The 16,875-nt window shown below is 40.8% G+C and overlaps 1 protein-coding gene and 1 long non-coding RNA gene across 10 annotated transcripts in view; one reads left to right on the top strand and one right to left on the bottom strand.

The window, feature by feature from the left end:
- Positions 1 to 16,875, bottom strand: part of LOC115333616 (5-hydroxytryptamine receptor 2A-like) — a 103,740-nt gene that overhangs the window by 66,402 nt on the left and 20,463 nt on the right. The gene's annotated exons all lie outside the window — the stretch shown is intronic.
- LOC115333620 lies at positions 6,029 to 16,714 on the top strand. Its single transcript, XR_003920861.2, has 4 exons — positions 6,029 to 7,194; positions 10,745 to 10,884; positions 12,260 to 12,458; positions 12,891 to 16,714. It is a non-coding gene; the product is annotated as an uncharacterized LOC115333620 (long non-coding RNA).

The raw sequence follows: 16,875 nt of genomic DNA on the forward strand, positions 1-16,875 counted from the left end.
TTTTTAAAGGAATATTTTTCCTACATTTACCTAAAATCTGGGTGAAATTTGTCAGGTACATCAGCAGTGTCTTCCAGCCAGGCTGCGGATGACTGCTGTGTTGTGGTCAGAGACCTAAGAGAGCCATTCCCATCTAAGTGATGAATGATGGGAGACCAGCCTCTCCTTACACAGGTAATGCTAGCACGAGTATATCAGAGGGAGGTAGTCAAATGCACTTTTAATAAACTCGACTAAGGAAAAATAATTAAATATCAAAACAATTTATATATGAATCAGGACTGTCTGCATTTTAATGGCTGGAACAAAGGCAACTGAGCTCTAATGGAGTCGATTTTCTTTTGCAAGCTATTACTAAATTGCTTTCACTTTGTCAGCAAGGTAATATCTATGCTAACAGCTCAGAGTTAAGGAAGTAACAAACTGCCAGTTGTCAGGGGGCGGGGAAACATTATTTTCCCTACCCCAGCTAAAGCACATTTGAAAGAGAAATGCTTCTGTTCCTCTGGTAACAACAAGCCCTTCACAGGTGGGAAATACTCCATCAGAAACAACAGGGCAGGTCCATCACTCCTGGCTTCTGATCTCTAACACCTTTAGTATCACCACAAACTAAAATAATTTGGGTGCTGGCACCATTGATTATAAGTGAATGAGAGATTTGTCACTGACTCCAGTTAGGCTGGAATTTAATTCTTTTATGTTTAGTCTCACAAGTAGCAAAAGTATGTTTCAAGGCAATGGGCACAATACCTTTTCTGACATCTTAAGTCTTTGAGTAAAGAGTGGGTCTCTTGCCAGAGAAGTTCCAACAAACTAACATTTTGAGGCAGAAATTACTTTAGTTTGTAAGTACAACTACAGCACACAGCAAGCACTGCATGGAGAGACATGAACTAAGGTTGGGGAGTCAGTGGCAGAGACATCTCTTTGGGCATGTGACCCATTAATTACTTTGCTGATCAATGTGGGGATGAGTGCAACACAACCACAGCCAGGCTGTGTTTGGGGTCAGCTCTGTCTTTGGACAGCATGTGCTGTGCCACGCAGGCACTCCTGCTGCATCAATGGTAGGTTAGGATTCCCAATACACGCACACATTGTGCCAAATAGATACAACTTCTATGCAGGCTGGATTAATGAATTATGCTGACCTGTTGACCTATTAGGAAACAGGAAAGCCAGGAAGCAGAAGCCCAAAGCCCCAATTCCTGTATCATTCCCACTTATTTGACCACATTTCCTGTACATCCCAGCTGAAGGAAGATCTTGTGCCCTGTATCAGCAGACCAGCATTTGGAACAGTTGCAGAAATAGGACTTGGGTATATTTGTGCCACAACGCAAACACCTCTTGAGTTCTGTGACAGTAAAAGTGCATCTTATATTTTCATTTTCTAAACCTGCCACCAACTAATACAAAGAAATTATGCTGGGAATATTTAAGAACAAGCAGCATCAGGCCAGGTAACGTAATTTTTAAAGCAACTTTACACCAGGCAGTGTAACCATTACAAGCACATGTTTTGATAATGGCAGCACTCTAAAAATGAAACAATTTTGTTACTTCCATTAATTAACAGGCAATAATAGCCTTCCATGTGCAGATGAGCTAATGAATGTCATATAATTTTTAAATTACACTGGCATGGTTTTTCTCTCACACACATCTGACCCTCAAGGAAGATTTGCATATAAAGGTCAAAGTAGCAGCAAACACATTTCTTAGTTCCCAGTTTTATTACACTAAAGCAGCACAAATAGCAATTAGAAACACTCACTACTCAGCGAGGCCAAAATCAGCTTCATCCACACAGGTCAACAGAAGCATGTCCCACCCCATTGATGCTGCCACCAGCCACAGTGCCTTGCTAGTGGGAATCAGTCTGTGGGGCTGAAATTGTGACCTTCAGAGTAGGGGACATGGCACAAACCCCTGCTGCCACCACAACTCACTGTCTCCTTAATGATTTGGGGAAAAAAACACTGGGCCAGTCAGTCTGGCTGATCGGTGAGACACACGGTTTTGAACTTACAACTTTAGCTTGCAGGCCCTCTACGGAACTGTCTCAGTAACTCTGCAAAGTAAAAACGAATTCATTCCTGTTGATATGTGATCCTTATGTATAGATGAGGAATGCAAGATGCAGAAGCCCATAACACAGGGCTACATGAACATCTAAACCTTACTGAGGAGAAATTCCTGTGTGGAGTGTGACCGAAACCTTGTTTCCAGCTACAACATAAAAGTTTCCATGAGATTGCCCTAGGCAGAACTAGGCCTTATGTTCTGCTCCAAAATTAACAGACCCCTGGGTGTCATTAAAAATAATATCTTACTCAAGCGCTTTGTTCTACAAGTCTGAGCTGTCAGAAAACCAAGGAGTTCAGTACAGATACTGACACAAAACAGGACGTTGTTCTCTGCTGGAAAACCCCTTTGGGCAAGAAGAACATCAATAGGGGACAGATAGCAAAAGCTGTGCTGCTGGTGATGTGCTACCACACAACACTTTGCAAGAGCTTCAAAGGAAGCAAGGACATCTGGCAAAACAGGCACCTGAGCCTTATTCCAGACCAAGGCTACCAAAACACACACCTGGGAACACCCGTCAGCAATATTGCAGCAGAAAGGAGGACTGGAGGAAGGCAGACACATTCACCAAAGTGGGGAGCACCACACAAGCTGTTAGAAACCTCAGGGATGGAACAGGCAACCAACAGTCATTAAACATAATGGGTAGAAATATCAGTTTACAGCTCCTGAGCAAAACTGAGGATTTTGAACCTAGCTGCAGTCCTAGTGTTTATGTACAGCTGAGAGAGGTGTTGAGATGCAGAATGTTAAAAACCAAACACCTCTGAAACACTGGAGAAATTCACCTAAGCACAGCTGATGCAACCCAAGAAATCCTCTTGCAGTAGTTTGTATCAATCAGAAAAAGTGTTGAACACAAAGAGGATCCCATCTGAGCCAATGGCAAGTGCAAAGCAGGGCACTTTATCTTAAAGCTCTTTCATTGCCAGCCAAGTTGTACGACTTCACATTTGCTGAGGACCAAGGGATGGTGTAAGTATTATAACTATGGCACATACTGACCTAGGCACAGAAACTTCACCAGATGTGGGGACCTCAGCCCCACAAAACCAGCAGGCAACTCTGCCCTGGGCACAGAAAAGAAGAGCTCTGAAAGTAAGGAAATGGGAACTTAATCCTGCCTTTACTTCCCCAGCAAAGCTGTGTGGGAGGACTGACATTGTTCAAGCACAGAACAGAGGAGGAAAGCAGAAAATACCCAACAACCAAAAACTAGAGACTGTAACTTCATTGAGGATTCACAAGGCGTAACAGTACCAAGCAAATTTTTTTACATTTGATGCTTCTATAGCATCAAATTCATTTATAAGACTGAAAGACATAATACTTTGCGCTTTCTAGATAAAAGCACTATTGTAGTCATTCGGATGTAGAAGGGCTTTATTCTGCCAAAAATAACAGCACCATGCTGCAGCGCAGAAGCCCTGAAACACAAGACCCAGCTCTGAATCAGAGCAGCTGATTCATTCAGAAACAAGGGTGCTGCACTTCTCCCCTTGATCCTACTCACCATGCCACTGCAGCCCACTGAGAACAAAGTAAGTTCTGCTACTTATGTGGCAAGTATAAGCCATACAAGACATAAGAGAAAAAAACACTTCATTCAACAGCTTACAGAAAGGGTCACTGCTCACTGAGCTCCAGAAGAGCTGTGAGGCTTCAGTGACAACGCCTAGGAGTGCAATTAGGAGGGCAGGGTAGAAAAGGCTGGAAGAACAGGACTTAGTTCTTGAGAGCTAGAGACATTTGGGTAGCTTATTCATTATAATAATATGCATATTTAAAACATAACAAGAAAAACAAGGCCCAGGAAAAGCAAAAGCTTACATCAAAGCCAGATACTCTGTGCAGCTTGGTCCCAGGAGAGAAACAGAGATAGCACCTCACAGGTCTGTATCTTAACATATAACGGGAAAAACACAGAAGAAGCTTTTTCACAGGAACAACTGAAATACAGGACAAAGCTGGAATTTCAAAGTTATTTTTTTAAACAACATTATAAAGAATTCTGATAAACATCTTCTTGCTCACACTTGCTACCATTTAATATCAAATGAATTCTTTTTACTTCATTTCTTTTAAGCCACAAAAGCACAGTCCAGTTATGAGAGGAAACAGCAGTGTGAGTTACTCAGATTCCTGCTTTCATATTACTTTGGGAAAAATGAAACTAGCCTAGTGTTGCCAACTGCCACAGGTTTTCCTCACAAGTCTTTTAGTATCTTGTGTCTTGGGTTTTTAAATCGCAGCCCTTTGAGATAGTAGGTCTCACAGCTGCAGACAAAAGATGTAAAATACATCTCCTAAAGGCTTTGAAAACAGAAAGCAAATCATAAGCAAACTATATATATATATATATATATAAAAGCAGGGTGTATTATCTTCTGAATTTTCTGATCTTAGGCACTTGACTCACAGTTCTAAAAGGCTCTCAAGGCCTTTTTTGACTTTGCACACAAAAACATCAGTGAGAGATTCTTAAGAAGTTCCACATCCAGAACAGTTAAAATTTAAGGAAAGCATTCAAGCTTTATATTTGACACCATCCTTCCACCACAACTTTGTTTGCAGGTGTCCCCAGAATAACACACCGTATTCCCCAAAGCTAATATTTAAGTTTGCAGGGTTCCACAACACTGCTCTTCCCCAAACCAAACCTGCACTCCAACTCGCACATCTCACCTGCGCTAAACCTAAGGGGAGGCCAGGCAGCAGAGAACAAGGCCCCAGCACTCCTGTACGTTGCACCGTGAGCAAGCAGTGGTACCTTATCCCTTTCCAGCACAATGCAAGTGAGATCCACAGTCTGGTTAAGCCACAGCCGGGACATATCAGTCTCTGAGATGAACCAGATTGGGGCAAATTTCTCCTCTAACACTATGGACGTTTGCTCAGACAGGTAACAAACAAGTTTTTAATATTGTAAGATAGTGACTAATTGCTCTTAGGCAGAGAGGAGCATTCACAGCAGAGTCTGCAGCTGGCCAGCTGGCAGCTAGCCTGCAAGCAGGGCATCCCACAGCACAGGGGGACATTCTGGCCTGAGAGAGCTGCTGGTGCCAAGAGACCTCATTTGCATTGGAACACTTTTTTTTTTTTTTTTTTTTTTTAAATATCTACAGAGCATCACAGAAACTTAACATGAGCCAAAGTCCATACAAACTTAGTACATGCACAGTTGGTATGACAAACTTCCTAAAACAGGAATGGTTTTGACACTCATGAGCCTTTTGCCTACAGATGTGTCAGCAGTCAGCTGAACACATTTCCTTACTAGTGAGAAGACCCCAGATTGGAACCATTTTGGAAAGGGAATTAATCTCTCCTGCCAGCATCACAACAGAAATCAAAGTGAAAAGCCAAGAAAAATGTTATAGGCACACAGAAAAAAGGTAAACCCACACATCCTAACCTTCTGTCCTTTAGGCCCACCACGAACAGCTTACTGCACTGACACCCAGGGGCTGACAAAATAAGCAAACACTATTTTAACCCAACAGGCTATGCTGCCTGATCACATTTTCCCCAGAAGTGAGCAGCTGATTGCACAATTTTTTTCCCCACGTTTTTGCGAAGACAGAAAACAGAGACTCTCAATGATACAAAATGCACACAAATAATACATGAGCAAAGCTGTAATCCTAAACAATTCTTCTGGACAAGACAAGGACACGAAAGACTTTTATAAACATCCTCTTACCTCTTTTCTTGCTTGGATAAATGTTATTTGGAAGATCTCTTTATCAATACAGGCAGCATGAAGCGTGTTTGCTTTGATGTACTTCACACAGAGCTATCAAAAACAAAGCCATGCATACCCAGGTGTGCCTGGCGTGCTGATTTTTATGAGCTTTAGCCTGATTTTTGAGTAACAGCAGCTGTGCACTTAAGCCTCTTCCTCTCTTCCCCCCCATGCTTCAACATGCCTCACTTGCAGATCTGACACAGTGATAGCAACAAACAATCAGGGAATTCCTCCATGCCACAAGTATCCCTTATTTTAGGAGGGTTTTTTTGTTGCTTGTGAGATCTTCCACAGAATACCAAGCTTTGCACTGTTTTGGGAGATCTAAGAGCAGACCCTGCCTGGGCCCTACCAGAATGGCTTGTCATTGAAAACCAAGATTTCTTCCCAATTTACCACCATCGAGCTCAGGGTTGAAGGTAGTAAGCTTTTTGTATTTATATATAAAATCCATGCATGATTTCTCTCTCAATCCATCTGACAGTAACAAATAACTCAGTAATAATTTCTTTTTCTAAAAAAAAAAATCCAGAGGAAAAGAAAAGGAAAGTGAATAAAAACAGACTTCTGGGGCATTTCCCATATCACAATCTCTGCCTCAAATCCCTGTTATCTGGGAAAGGACCTTCCTGTGTGGAAGAAGGTTTGGGCAGAATTCAGACCTGAGCACCATCTTCCTAAAAATAGTATCTTCCACCCTTCATTTTCCCAGTGAGAGCTGTATCCTGGGGTACCACTAGGTTCTTTCCAAATACATATTACAAGGCAACATCTCCACTGTATGTTCCTGCCTGCTGGAAGAGTTCTCTCAGCTGCAGGGAGGATGCTGCAAATTGCCTGAAAATGTTGAAGCAGCATTCCCAACCGACTAGTCCCATGTTATGTTTCTCTACAAATTTGGGGGATTATCATTGGTTTTGGTGAGTTCTCCAGCTTCTGCAGCGGGAAAAGTTTCCCCTTGCCTTAGGAAGAGGAAAAGCTTCTACAAGCGTGAATAAACCAACAGAGAATTGCAGGAAGGGTTTTTTTTCCAAATTACCCCATAAAATCCCTGCACTATATGTCACAGGTGCACAAGCTTTCATAAAACAAGAGTCAGTACAGCAGCAGCTCTTGCACATAACTTCCCCCTGCGCCCTGGCATGGGCTGTGTGTTGTGTGGGTGCCCACACTGCTCTAGGATCTCACTTTGCAGAGCAGCATCATGGATCCCCCACTCCTGCCCACCCCCCATCCTCAGCACTGCCACAGAGGAGACACTTACGTTTGAAAGATCAGTCCTAATATGCCCAACCCATAACAATTTCATTTCAGAGAAACAAGCTGGGAAACTGCAGATAAAAGCCACTTCTGTAAGTATACTAGTGTGTTTTTAATTCATTTTAGTAGTAGTTACTTAGTAGTTATTACATTTTACTTTAGTTTTCTGCATCTTCTTACCTGTAGAATTTGGGGTTCTTCAAAATGCAGAAACTAAGGCTAGCAAGTGCACAAGCCATTACTGTAGACCCTTACTCCTTCTGACATTAAAAATACCCTTCTCTCCATCTGAGGAGATCAGGCATCACTGCTCAACAGTCTCCACAGCGAGGCTTGGATGTCGTAGGGTATGGAGCTAATTTCCCACCATATCAGGACAGTTCAGGTGTCACTAAGCAGAAATGTGAGTTAAGCCATTTGTAACCAGTTCAATGGGCTGTGTTGGTATCAGGTAGGTTATAGGTACTGGGCTGTATTTATTAGGATTTCTCCTTTGTATAAAGGGACTAAACCAGAGGTGTGAAAAAGTAATTGCTAGCTTCTGGAAATATGAGATGGTTCAGTTCTGCTATGTCTGTTTAATGACTAGTAAAGATTGTTTATTCTCTCATATGCTCTTGTGCCATGAAGACTGCCTTACGTACGCTCGAAGAAAATGAATCTGCTTTATCTTGACACCTCTGATAAATTCTGGCTCTGTAGCAATCCTGTTTACTTGTTTTGCTTGCAAATGGTAAGATGTAATGAAGAGAATATTTATTACTAGAGTTGGTTGGGAATAGTTCCACAAAACTTTTTTTTCTTGCCAAAAAAATGTGTTAAGTCAACATAGAAACTTTTTTGCGGGGAAACAGTTTCAATGCATTTCTCAACAGAAAGTACTGGGGAAAAATTTTGAGAAAATTTCATTTTTACAGTTTGAAAACAAAAATAATCCTGAAGTTTGAAATTACTTTTTCATTTCTATATTTAACAAAGCAGTAGCAAAAAAGAGTTGTATTAAAAATCATTTAGAAATCAAAGATTTCAAGACATCAGAATGACCCAAATTGATGCAAACTTATTTCTTGTTAAGATTTTTAGTTTATGTAGACCTTTTGACATTTTTACACTTTCTGAGATTTCACACAGGAAAAAAGAAATGGAATCCTGAATAACAGTTGTGGGCTAGAAAAGCTGTTTTCCACCTAGCACTAGTTATGCTATTAGGCTAGCAGTGAAAGAGAGAGACACACCATGTTACGTTCCGGATCTAACAACTTCTTCTATCATGCTAAGATAAAAATGTGTGAACATCAACCACATGGAATACAAGTTCTTTGTTTTTCTTTTCCTAATGAACTGTGCAAAGAATGCAACATAATTATGCCTTCAAAAGAAACTACTACACTACCAGAGATACTAAAAAAGCTCTGTTCTTTGGCTGGCACCCATCTCTGCAAATGCTGTCACAACAGTCTCCAAACTGTCACTTCAGCAACTGCCCCTCATGGGAAAAACATATTTCTTCTAATTAGACAAAATTCTAACTCCATGTTTGAAGAGTATAATTTGATCTTTTCTCTAGAAACTCATTAACCACTTGAGTTTAATTATTAACATTTGCTTTAAAAATTCACTGAATTAACTAACAATTGTGTGAGTGCAGCTACTGCTTTGGCGAGATGATGCTTATTGCTGCGGTACGTGGGCATGCCACCAGGGGATGTGGTGTGGTCCACGACCACCTAAGAAACTCCTCTGCATGTCAAAGAGATGTATCTTCTACCTCTGGGTCTGCCATTGGCTCACTGGATGACTTTGAGCAGGTTAAAACCTTTTCCTTTCTAAACCTATTTAGGATGGTCAGGCCATGAATTGTTTGGAGCTGGGACTTCTCCCCTTTCTCCTCTTTCAGACCCACCATGCTTAATAAAGTGCCCAATACAATAGGACATCGAGGTCATCATTGCAGTAACAACTGCTGGCAAGGAAGGAAGGTTTCAGTACTTGGGGAACATGCTCCTGATGTTGTATCTGGTAAAGCAAAGCTCCCAATATGAGAAAAAACTAATGTAAAAATTCATGCCTAGGTAGGGCTTAATGCCGGGGTTACTCATGCCAGGACTCCCACAGGGCCCAGAGCAGCAAGAAACCTGCTGAAAGCACTTCGTCTTCTGGGATAAAACTGAACGGTACCGATTCCTCGATGGAAACCTTTCAAAGAAGTAGAAATCAATGATGTATTCAGTAACAAACAGGTTTTCAAACAGCATCACAAACACTGAATGCACAGACACATGCTTCCACTTGGCCTCAGTTATAAAATGCAGTGATTTACAAATTCAGGACACCCAGGACACAAGTGGGGTGATGCAGAGTACAGGGAACTCCCTTTTTTCAGATGCAGAAAGATAGCATCAGAAAGCCATTTTCTCACAAAATCTCTTCATTTTGATTAAAAAAAAACCCAAACAAACAAAAAAATGCCAAACGACTAACTACTTCTTTTAGTTTAAATCAGGTGACTACATGCATTCAATGCTTCTTTTAAAAATAAACAGACACAAGGTTCCATGGGGTTTTTTCAGTCTCATGGGCCGCATTTCTCATAGCATCTATGGGTTAGTACCTCCATGTTAAACATTTTCTGAGTCCTTTTAAATTCTCCAGCTGGTATTTGCTGCAGTGTTTTGGATTTGCAGAAATGTGCGAAACTCCCCAGGAGACTGAAGGGCTCCAGCACCAGCTCTCTGCTATTTGGATACTAACTCCAACATTTTTGCTTCGCAGCAAAAGAATTTACCAAAAGTTACTTTTTCGTTACCAGATTTGACACACTTAAGCAGCCTTAAAAAAGCAGTGATATAAAGGAGGTAGCTGAAAAATAAACCTTTCCAAGTTCCCAGTGTCATGAGATATTTTTGGATGAATAAAGGCATAAACTTATGCAAGATTCTACGTAAACTGTAATATCAGTCTGCATGAGACTCAGGTGCTTTTGTTATTTCTGCATTTGGTAAATTCAGGCATAACAATTCCTGAAGTCCTTCGGCTTTTACAAACAGGTATGATTGACAGCCTCTAAATGTTCTGCTTTTCATAACAACCGTGATTGACAGCCCCTTGGTGTATAGCCCAGTTAGCCTAACAATGTTATTGTTCTCTAATAATTACCTGATAATTTTTTTTAATGTGTTGCTGTTAGTTATGGTTCAACTAAGTAAGAGTCCTCAGAACTTTTCAAAAGTTTATTTAATTTGCATTGATTTGGGGCTGCCTTTCTGCAAGCCTGATTCTGTGGCAGCACTGAGATTGCAGACGTTAGTGCCCAAGGTGCGTTGGCTGTCAATCTACCTGTAATTGATGCTTTCCCTGGAAAACAGAGCACATTAAAGCCCAAATATGTGACAATCTGTGTGTCATTTTGGCATATATCACTCACACAGTTTTTGTACAAAAGGAAATGTTTCTTAAGTTAATAGTCCCTGGAGCATAAGAATATAGCTAGTAGTTTGTATGCATCTAGGGCCAGAGCCTTGTGTAGGATGCATGCCTGTAGCTGAGCTCAGTTCAGCACAGTTTATTACTTCCAAGCTGCTCAAGATGGCAGCTTCTTTAACTTCTGCTGAAAGCAATAATTGAGATTTTTCCGTCTTACAGAAAGATCATCCTCAAGAACACTCAGCCAGGGGACCAACTTGTGTGAATCACTAGCAGAAAATCATGACCCAGTAGGGTCACTTCCCTGATTATTTTCTGGTAACTACAAAATAAAATGAATTACATTCTTTTTATATGAAGTGAGTCCACGGTAGTGCTGTAAACTAGAGAATGACAATCCTAGTTAGAAAACGCTCAACACTTTTACCCTTGTACTAGGCATAAATCCAAGCTGGCATTCTTCTGAAATTTCAAAGCATACCTTTTTCATCCCTGTCTTGATTTTCAGATAGAATGGAAGCAGGCAGGGCAGAAAAATGAAAAACCACATTGGCTCAGATTTCCAGCTGAGGAAGACTCAAGAATCTCCTGGATTTTTGCACACCTATAAAATTGAACTTGGCAGAGCAGCTTGAAGTTGAACAAAACATTACTCCCACATCAAAGTAGTATTAGCAATGAACCTTAGTCTGGGTGGCTAGTTTGCCAATTACAAACCACAACACCTATTTTGGAAACTTTGTGAATGTTTTTTCTTGAGCATGTTGAAAAAAATGAAAAAAACCACCTACCCTGCAAGAAAGGCAAAAAAAAAAAAGATTTCTGTCAGAGGGCTATTAAAAGTGTATTATTATATCATATTTAGTTACTCATAAAAGCAACAATAAAAGAAAAAAGCCCTTGAAGAAGAAAGCATGCTCAGTCTAGGTCTTTCCAAACGTTTCCAGTTCTGCACTGGGGTGCTGAAAATAGAAAGTAGGCATCAGAAGGAGAGAGCTGAGTGTCCTTCTGGGACTTTGATTTTTGAAACCAGAACTGTACACCTTGAGCACAGTTTTGTAGTTCACCAGTTTGGTTGCTTTCTCAAGAACTGGTCTAAAGTTTGGCCTTTGCACCAAGGTACACTATGCATCACCAAACATACTATAGATCCAGGGCTTGGATTTGTATACATAACACTGAATATAAAGTTTTTTGTTCGCATTTACTGCAAATGAAAGCAAGTACACAATGCGCAGATTGTATAGCCAAATGGGCTAATTCTGCTCATAAACATTTGTTCACACAGATTTAGGGGCTACGTTGGGGCCAACTGAACAGTTGGGCCTTTATTCTTTGTTAATTTGCTTTCCAGTACTTCTGAATTTTACCAACATATTTATGGAACTGGCCATTTCAATAATGTATTATCTATGGACCCCAACCTCTAATTATCCACAGACCCAGTTCTGTTATCGAGTATTTTTCCTGTAATGGAAACATACACGGCATTTTCTAAAAGTTGGTTTGGGGTTGATAAATTGTGTACAGAATGATAGTGAGGTAATGAATCATTGCAGTGACAGCTCACTGTCTCACTACAGACTGAGGAAACTACTCATTGCATACTAGATACAAAGCAGAGCACAAAAAATTCAGCTATCTATCTAACTTATGCAAACACCATGAGCAAGAGCTAAAAAACGGCTTCTCTCAGATCTTAAGTCAGTGGTATCTCTGACCCGTTTTTTCAAGGACTTTCAGGATGCCTTACTGAGTTCTCAGCCCATCATCCTGCAATCCCTCACCTCCAGCTTGGGCTCAGAGACTCCTGTGAATCACCTCAGCATGTCCAAAGTCTATTTTGGCACCTAGAGCTCTATTCTTCCACGTGCACACAAGCTCTGGCTGGTCACCAAAACACATGTCAGAGAATGGAATAACCACCGTACAGGTAAACACTTTTGGGGGCACAGAGAGGGTAGGGAGGACCCATGCTTAATACTTAGGGACCTACCCCACCACTAGCAGCAAGAAAGACGTTTCCAAACAGATGAGAGCAATGTGCTTCTCTGCTATCTAAGGCACAGCGATGTGTGGAAAACAGGCACTGAAAAAACAGCATTTTCAAACTGGCAGAGATGCTGGTTTGAAGGCAATAACAGTCTCTTGTGGATCCAGGACTTTTAAAAATCTTTAAAGCAACTGGACTCCTTCTGGTACTTCATACAAGGTTCCCAGACATTTCCCTAGCACAGATCAACCCCTACCTGGCACCTTGTCTTGTGGATCCTGTCATTCCTACACTTCACAGATGCATGGTTAGTCTTGGGGCAATTCTGCTGCATGAAGAGTAAGATGAAGAAAGTATTTCCTGTACTTTTAGGATTAGAAATGAGGAACAGAAGCCACATCAACAGCCAATTCTTCACAGACTACCAGCTGTCCACAAACAAGCCAAAGAAAATCCTGCATATTGGAGAAGTGTTAGCACCATCTAACAACAGCTCATATCAAACAGCTACATAACTACAGTGTATGTGGTACTAGATATATCAAACCAAGACAAATTAGTGCTCAGTTTTGAGGTTCTTCCCTGAAGTGGGTGGGATAAGCTTTTCCTTTAGCTTTTGCTGTGTTTCAGTTCACTTGCCTCATCCCGATCCCGCCAGTTCTACTCCGCAATCCCATAAACCCCAGATGAAACTCCAGAAAACAATCAATTAGATAAATATATTATTTCTTACTCGATACAAGTTACTGATTCATCTAAGTTTATTCAATATGTTCATGGTCCTCATAGTAGTTTTGATGACCCTCACTTTCACTTCAATTTTATAACAACAGAGAAATCTTTAGCACTGTTTTATGTTTCATTGTGGGAAAAAATTGAGTACTGTCAGTTTAAGGCAATCTTAAATCTTGACTGAATTACTTTTGTCCTCTCTAATTATTACTTTACCAACAGATACACTTCTGGCATCCTCCTCCCATTCATGTTTCCTTATGATCACATTCTAAAACCAGATGCTAATGAATCAGAATTTATCTAGTTTCCAATTTCACTAATTATTTATCAGATCAGCTAAATCAGTTTCATTTAGAATTATAGGCTTAGTTATATAACACAGACTTTTTTCTCTATTAAAAATGTTAAGCTGCCTAAAAGTAACTAATATACTAAATTTTAATCTCTGTTCAAGGTCCAAATATATTATTAATAAGTGATCTTAAATTGACAAGAACATGCTTAATTCTAGACATATCCTTTTAATTCAAAATTAATTAAACAAGAATGGAAAAAGCAAATTGCGTTATTGAGTATAACAGAACCTGCAAAATCACACTAAAGCATTTTAACATTCCAGAGACAACACTGAAGCCAGCCTGGTTTTTTTATCTTCAAAAATGCTATGAAATATGAACATACTAATCTTGACAACAAATGAGACAAAAGTTAAGGTGCTGAAAGATGCATAGACCTTCGACTGCCAGAGGTTAGCTCCGGAGATGGGAACGTTGCAGGTATCAAGGAACAGCATTAGTGTCAGAGCCTGGCAAGTAGGACACTGCACAGCGTGGTCACACCAGCTCTGGGAAGGGGCCAGCTCCATTGCTTGTTGCACACACTTCCTTAATTAGATCCTGAGAACCTTAAAACATTGTTTTTTAAAAAGTGTGTTTGCATTATTGAAAGAAAATTATCTTCCCCTGTGACAAATAATATGGGACATCTGCTCTTCACAGGTGTGCTCCCAGCCTTAAAACCACAACTGAGCCTTTCCCCAAATAACTCCTGCTGCATTTATCACCTGCCCTTACATTTTCCAATCTTCCGCACATGGGAAGGCAGACTAAATAACCACAATAACATCTTCTGATACCATGTCTTTGAAGCAACATCATTCCACCCTTACAGGTTTCCTAAATCTGAGGCAGCTCTGCAGAGAATGAGCGGGTACGGTGTGCAACTGGGGAGTGAAGCTCCTCGGCTCAAGAGGGAGCAGCTCGTGCTGTTAGGAGTCTCCAGCCTTGCTCCCATGCCGTGCATCACTCATACCCAAGCATGATTTCTTCCCGAGGCAAAATCACACCACTTGCTCTTTGCAGATTAGCACTTGGCTGTTCAATCCGTATTTCTCTGCTTCAGATCACCAAGCAACACCAAGTACTTTAGGTCTTTCAGTCATCCTAAATCCCATCACTATTAACAAGAGAAACACACTGTTGTTTTTTTGGTTTTGTGGACCATTTTTCTAGCATGAGGATTTTGGGGCATTTCAGCAAAGTGGAAAAGAACGGAGCAATGACATTATTTTTGTCCCATTTCCAGGCAGAGAGCCAGTTCTCAGAATTTTTCTGAGAAGCCAATTGATTCATGCTTGTCTCAAGTCCCAGCATCCTTATGAAAAGCTGTCAGAGGGCAGCCAAAATCGTACAATTGCTTCACCTACTGCCAAACACTGAGATAAAAGGCCGCTCTGTTTCAATCATAAACAAAACCAGGGAACTGTCACAGAGCAAACAGCCTTCCCCGAAATTCATATTGCACCCAGAAGTTCACCAATCAGTTAGTCATTGCTGTAAATCAACATGACTAATAAGGTCATCTCCGCATCTTACTGAAACTGATGCTTTTCTGCCTATGGGTTGGTTTGACCCAAGGCAACACTGGTGAACTGCACAGCAGGGTGGAGAGTCATGTTGAAGAAACCTCCCCACAAGTTCCTCAGCAGGTCTTGCTTTAAGCCAGGCTTGAAGGTGTCCTGTGGCTAATACTGCCAAGTTTCCACTTACATACCTGGTCAGTGGCAGGAGCCGTGCAAGCTGCCAAAATGGGAGGGGAAGAAAGAGCAAAATGGAGAACACCACAGCCTGCGTTTCTTTTGGCTTTGCAGTCTTAGAAACCAGCTTGTGTCAGATACAGAGAGAAATGGGACTATAATTTAGACGTGTTCCTTCTTTAGGTGAACTAACTCACCTGCTCATATTTCAAAGCATCCTTAAGATGCCAATATATTGGTATATCTTCACAGGAAAAATTCTACAGAAAGACCGATAGCTAATTTAGCAGGACTCCTTCATTACAAGTGCTTACACAGCAACTCAATTATCCGCAGACTCTCAGACAACCTTTCAGCCACACAATGTCTGTACAACACTTATATTCACTTTACAAGTAGATAAATCAAGACCTACTGTCTTGGAAATAAAATCTGAGAGCAGCAGTAGAGCAAACAATGTACCCCAGCTGGGTTCATCCCTGATTTCTCACTACAGAAAGCCTGAACTGCACACACTCAAAGTTTTCAAGCTTTTTTTCTCAGCCATGAGAGCAAAGCACACCCTTCTGTATAAACCAGAACTCTTTGATAACCACTCTGTTTGCCAGACTACAAGCAGTAACAGAAAGGCAGAAAATAGAGAGAGATTATAAAATTAAGATAGTCGGGAACGTATTTCACAGAACTTTCATGCTTCAGTGCTGTTCCATCAGATACCTGAGGGAAAGCATGACTTTGGGCATGTTTTGGACTGGCTATTCATCATGCCTGAAATTCATCTCTTGGAAGTAAGCTGTATCAGTTCACCCACCCAGCTTTTTCTTTTTTTTTTTTTCCAGTTGAATTAGTTTACTAATGGGTTTAGTGAAGGCAAGAACTAATGCAAGAGAAGTGCTGGGAACATACAGCCCTGAGTGAAAGCATGGTGGAGAAACCTGAGCAGGACCACTCCTTTCAAGAGCAGTTAGATGCTCAGCAGTTAGTTGAGCAGAGGAGCTCAACTTATCTTATGCAACTTTAATGTAACTTGAGTTTCATTGCTGTTCTATGCAACCAACATGGAAATATATTCTTCACAGTTGCCTGGCACAGCCTAAGCTAGATGCCTGAATTTCAGCAACATGAGAATGCCTGAAAACCACATGATGGCTCACGGACCATTTCTGTTGTGAATTTAAAGCAATTGTAATGTCTGAGACAGTTCTTCAATGCTCATAACTGAATTCAAATTAAAAGCAACAACCAAGAGACACAAGCCTGAGCATCTCTGCCTGAGGCAGAAGAATTGATATATTAACTAAAGGATAAGGTGGAACACATCGTACCTCAGGAAATGCATTTGCTCCAGAACACATTGAGACTGTCAACAATTTGGCTTGGATGTTTACAGCACAGTACACAAAAGAAAATCATTACCATGCCACAGTATGCAATAAAACTGGGCTTTAACACTCACAGTAATGCTATAGAGAGGAAAGGTACATGGCCAGCACCTAAAAAAAAAGTTCCTGGGCTGGAAATGCAAGGGATTAAATTTTATAGTTTATGTGATGTGAAAAGGTCAGATTAGATGACAAGGTTTCTTCG

This window comes from Aquila chrysaetos, chromosome 21 (genome assembly GCF_900496995.4).
Source record: "Aquila chrysaetos chrysaetos chromosome 21, bAquChr1.4, whole genome shotgun sequence".
Taxonomy (NCBI): domain Eukaryota; kingdom Metazoa; phylum Chordata; class Aves; order Accipitriformes; family Accipitridae; genus Aquila; species Aquila chrysaetos.